General features: G+C 38.9%; 1 non-coding gene across 1 annotated transcript; it reads right to left on the reverse strand.

Annotated features, from left to right (window-relative positions):
- Positions 1-269: 269 nt before the first annotated feature.
- On the reverse strand, positions 270-346 carry TRNAE-UUC (transfer RNA glutamic acid (anticodon UUC)). The gene has a single exon. It is a non-coding gene; the product is annotated as a tRNA-Glu (tRNA).
- Between the last annotated feature and the right edge of the window lie 5554 nt (positions 347-5900).

A 5900-nucleotide genomic window follows, 5' to 3' on the forward strand; every position in this document is an offset into this window, starting at 1 on the left:
TAAATATCTGGAAGTGGAATTGTTAGCTTGTATCACAGTCGTATTTTTAATTTTTTGAGGAAACTCCGTACTGTTTTCCGTCGTCGTAGTAGTAGTACCAGTTTACATTCCCACTAATAGTGCATTTTTAGACAGTTCACTTTTCTCCACATTCATTCTCATCATCACTTATCATAAGGTTTTTTTGGGGGGAGGGGAGGGGTTCTTTTTTTGTTGTTTTTTGTTGTTGTTTTTTTTTGACATGCCACGAATTGCTTGTGGGATCTTAGTTCCCTGACCAGGGATTGAACCTGAGCCATGGCAGTGAAAGTGCCAAGTCCTAACCTAACCACTGGACCATCAGGGAATTCCCTATTTGTTGTCTTTTTGGATGAGAGCCATTCTGACAGGTGTGAGCTGATATCTCACTGTTTTTGATTTGCATTTCCCTGATAGAGATGTTGAGCATCTTTTCATATGCCTGTTGGCCATCTGTATATCTTCTTTGGAAAATGTCAACTCAAGTCCTCTGCCCATATTTTAATCAAATTATTTGTTTTTTTGATATTGAATTGTGTGAATTCATTATATATTTTGGTTATTAGCCCCTTATCAGTCATATCATCTGCAATTATCTTTTCCCATTCAGTAGGTTGTTTTTTGTTTTGTTGATGGTATTTCTCACTGTGCAAAAGCTTTTCAGTATAAGTCCTATTTGTTTATTTTTGCTTTTGTTTCCCTTTCCTGAGAAGACATACCTAGAAAAATACTCCTAAGACTGATATCAAAGAGCATACTGTCTATATTTTCTCCCAGGAAAATATATGGTTTCAGGTCTTACATTTCAGTCTTTAATCCATTTTGAGTTTATTTTTGTATATGGTGTAAAAAAGTCATCTAGTTTCACTCTTTTGTATGTAGCTGTCCAGTTTTCCCAACATCATTTATTGAAGAAATTCTCATTTCATCATTGTTTATTCTTGCCTCCTTTGTCATAGACTATATAAGCATGGGTTTATTTCTGAGCTTTCTATTCTGTTCTATGTGTCTGTTTTTGTGCCAGTATTACACTATTTTGATTACTATAGTTTTGTAGTATAGTTTGAAAACAGGGAGTGTGATGCCTCCAGCTTTGTCTTTCTTTCTCAAGATTGCTGTGGCTATTTGGGATCTTTTGTGGTTCCATACAAATTTTAGAATTATTTTGTTCTAGTTCTGTGAAAAATACCATGGGTATTTTGCTAAGGATTGTATTGAATTTGTAAATTGCTTTGGGCTGTATGGACATTTCAACAATATTCTTTCAATCCATGAGCACAGTATACTTTCCATTTATTTGTGTCACCAAATGAATTCAGTAAGGTTGCAAGATATAAAATATATAGAAATTTCTTGCATTTCAATACATTAATAACAAACTATCAGAAAGAGAAGTTAAGAAAACACCCCTAATGGCGTTTCATGGGAAAGGCTGGTGAGAGGTGATGTTGAAGTTGGAGAGATGGACTTTGTCTCTGGATGCCCCTCCCCTCCTGGAGGCATCCTTCTCTTCTAGATAACTTCCTTAACCACCTTAAAACTCCTCTCTCTCTTTTCGGGTAACTGTCAGCAAATCCATGTTAATATGTGAACAATCACATTTTAAGCTGTTACCTAGGAACATATTTCTTCCAAGGGGTATTTGTATTTTAAGAAAGAACTCTAGAGCTTCCAACAGATTGAGCCCCAGACCAAAAGATCACCAAACGTCCTTTTTGACCTTAAGATTCTTCGTTAAACTTAGTTCAACAGCAACACAGTCTATGGAATGGTGGCCAAGTGACCGTTAGAAAAAAAAGATTAACAATGAATTTCAGTAAGCAACACCATTTTGTGTTCTCGTAGATGTGAAAATGCTTTGAAAGAAGAAAAAAGCACTATGTAAATATAGGATATCAGTCCCCTCTTTGTATGCATACTCACTCCTTCATGCCATGGGTACTGAAAGATTCGATTTGGGACTGTGTTTCTGGCCCTGGGTCTAGATATCATGGGCATAACAGCTGTCACATAAATGAGCTGCATAAACCAGGGTTGCTTGTATGAGATAAATACTGCCTGACTTTCTGAAAAGATCTCTCTGGATAAAACGTTGGGATGAAAGACTTTAATTACATCTATGTTACTCTTCAATACCAAATAATGTCACAATTCAAGAAACAGCCTTCTGCTCTTCTGATTTAAACATAAAACTGTATTTTGTCATTTTTGTCAGCTTCTCTGCTTCCTATCTGCTTCTGTCCTTCCCCTCCCCACCATCCATCATCAGGAGGTAAAAAATAAAACTAAAGCAAAATTCTCCTATTCAAAGAGCAAAACCCCAGAGTAGAAGTATATAGTCAAATAAAATTCCTGGCTGGGTGAACAACATCGCCAAAGGAATGTGTGTGTCGATCCATCAAGGTGGCCATAACACCCTGAATGTGTTGTGTCCTGCTGGGGTTAAGTCACAGGTCCTCATCGAGCATCGAAGAGTAGATCCTACCATCTTACCGCCCCAAATCCCTCTCTGCACTAGGCTTCCTGCCTCACGTTTGTCAGAATTTCCACTGAGACAACAGAGCTACTCCCCTCAGGGTCTCCATTCACGCCCTCCCTCCTTTCCCCAGTCTGTTCAGTTTGTTTGGAGTTAAACAGCATCTCCTCCTCAGAATAAGATAGAGGACCCTGTTATAACCTATTTGAGAGCTTCCCAAGTTGCCCAGTCCATTAGGAAAGTAATACAGTATTAGCGGGGTGCCTAGCACAGAGCTTTTGCATAACAGGCACTAAATAAATATTAGTTTAATTGACCTGAATAGTCTAAGAGGCCACAGCCAAGCAGAGGCTTGAGGAACCAAGGGGGCCTATTTCAATTCTACTCCTGATGAACATGGCTAATTTATCCAAGACATTTTGTCTCCCAATAACTGGATCTCCTAGACTGTCAAATAGCTTGTTGAGCAACCAGTCTGGCTCAAACTAAAGAAACTAAATGACTAAAAGGTAGGAGGGCATATTGACTCTCAAAAGAGGACTTAAATTAACCTGACAGTCACTATATTTCACTTATATTTTCACAAGCGATCGCTTTGTATTTTCTTAAAAACTTCTGCTGTGTGGTTGTTTTCTGATCCAATGTGTTGAACCAGTTTCCAGATCTAATTGGTGTAGCATGAGTGGTCTCCTGGCTGGAGGATGCTTCTTCCAAATCACTCTGCTTTGCTCACATTGCTTAATCCAGGTCGTCGTGAGGGCCTGGGGGAGTACCCAGGCTCCCCTTCCAGTGAGTGGCTGTTTCCAGCCAACCACAAATTACAAGTTAATTGCTCTAGTCTCAATAAAACTGGCTAATTCAACCTCTTATTTTAAAGTTAAAAATCTCCTTAGTGTAGACAGCCTTAAATTAACTACAATTTGCAAATATTGCCCAAATTGTTGGGTCTTTCCAAAGTCATTCCGAAAACAATAGTGATATTGTACAGACAAATTACAAAAAGATGACATTTTTGTTTTAAAAAATATGGGGAAAATCTGGGTGTGGTGAATTTAAAAAGGAAATTCAAGACACTATGGCCTGGACAGAAGGACTTGTTTTGGAGTTAAAAAAGAAACCCAAGATCAGAGGATTGGTTCAGCTGCCTAGTAGGATCGTAAAGTACCACACCTTAAATACCATTCAAAAGTACCTGGCTTATTTCCTTATCTTTAAAAGTCACAGGACAGACCTTCTAGGAAGGAGACATATGGGTTTGTTTTTCCCTGTTCCCTGGAAACCACAGGGAATCACCAGCACATCGAGAGTCAAAATTCAAACTATATCTATCAATAAACTAAACAAAGAGTTTTAGTATTAGAAACGTCACAGAGGGCTGATTTCTAAGGAAGATCTTACTATGTATTTCTTTTAAATGGTCCCTTGGTTTCAGCAACTCTGCCTTTGAAATAGTCCATATGGATCCTCCCCTCTCCCTAATGCCCTAATCCCAGTTCTCATCCTCTCTTTCCTAGATTACAACAGTCACCTCTAGACGGTCTCTCCCTGCTTTCAGGCTTGTTCCTGCATCAGTCTTTCTTCTACAAGGATGTCACAAATCAAAATATAAAGTGCAAAACCAAAGGTAAAAGAGAATGAATATATGTATATGTGTAACTGAATCACTTTGCTGTACATCTGAAACTAACATTATAAATCAACTATAGTCCAATAAAAACAAAAAACAAAACAAACAAAAAAAGAAACCAAAGCTAAGTGATATATTTTTTAGGGATCTATACATAGGAAGTAAAGTCATTCTTCAAAACCCAAGGGAATAATGAACACAAAGTATAGGATAGTGGTAATCTCTCAGGGGAGGCAAGGAGATAACACAGGAAAGAAGCATACAAGTAGAACAATGGAGTTGGAAATGTTTTAGTTCTTAGGCTGGATAAAAATGTTCTACTTCTACTGGATAATGAGTTCACAAGTATCCATTCTACTATTCTGATTCATAATTTATATATGTGATATATATTCTTTCTAAAGTAATTAAATATTACATAATAAACTATTTTAAGTTAGGTGAGTTAGAGTTGATTTAAAGTGTTAAGTAAACAGTGGTACAGATATTATACATTGTATATGGTGATAATGTGAAAGTGGTAGAAACATGACCAAAATTTAGGAAACATGGGCCTATGGAAACAAATTCACATTTCTTCACAGATCATAAAAAGGGCAGTCTGGCTCAGGTGTACTTTTCCAACGAGTCCCTCTCACTGCCTCCCACCCAAATGTACCAAACAAACCATAGTCTTTCATGTTTCCGGGCCCTTGCACAGGCTATTTCCTCCTACTGAACTCTTCACCTACTCTCTCCACTTGATGAATTCCTACCCATTCTGAAAGACCCAGCTTAGACGTTACCTTCCTCAGGATACTGAGATACCATACCACTGTCTCCAGGCAAAGTTGTTTCCTCTTTAGATTTCCAGATGGTCCTATCTGTTATTCATCCTCTGTGATTGCACTCATAAATCGTATGCTTGTTTGCTGTTTATCAATCTCTCCATCTAAACGGTAAGTTCCTTGAGGTCAAAACTTAACTCAGCTTTGCACCTCCAGTACCCAGGGCACTGCATGGCATCCAGAAATTGTTACTCCATAAGTAACTGAGGACTGATCTCAACAAAGAGCCAGAAGTACATCCACAAGCCTTCCCTTGCTTAAGTTGCACCATGCCCTCCAGCTCACTTAGACTCTCAACGAATGTAGAGATTTGAAGACTAATTCTGCAATCAAAGGGTGGTTAAAGGCAAATAAGCCAACACACTGAGGAGAGAAAAGTTCACAGAGGCAGAAAGCCACTGACTCCAGAGCGTTTTCAAAGCAGGAAGCTGCACTAGAGAGGGACTGAGAAAGTGTCATTTAAACACACGCCACTGCTCTCCATGGGCAGGCACACATACAGAAATGACTGAGACCTTTTGTCAGTAGTTCACAGGAGCTTCTAAAGCTTCAAAGACTGAGGGAGACTGACGATGGGGTAAGGGATTGGCGGAGGAATAGAACAGGTGAAAAGGAGAAGAAACTTGGTCTTACCACCAATTCTGTGAACATCCACCCTCCATGGCAACTCAGAATGAGGAGAAGTTGGCAGGAGCTGTAGCCACATCAGGACCACTGACCTCTGAAGCCTGTGTTCAGAGAACAGTGATGCCTGCATCATTAGACTGCAATCCATAATGCTGGGTTTAGGTTTAGGTAAAAACGGTAGATTCAGGGCAGCTTGTCTTGAAATCTCTTCCATTTTCCTTCACCATTTATTTAACAATGATCTACTAACCACAGTTATTTGAGAGGCATGGTACAAGGTGCTATGAGAGCTCAAAGATTACGATTTAGTCTTTCCTTCAGTGAA

Source organism: Hippopotamus amphibius, chromosome 8 (genome assembly GCF_030028045.1).
Source record: "Hippopotamus amphibius kiboko isolate mHipAmp2 chromosome 8, mHipAmp2.hap2, whole genome shotgun sequence".
In the NCBI taxonomy this organism is placed as follows: Eukaryota; Metazoa; Chordata; class Mammalia; order Artiodactyla; family Hippopotamidae; genus Hippopotamus; species Hippopotamus amphibius.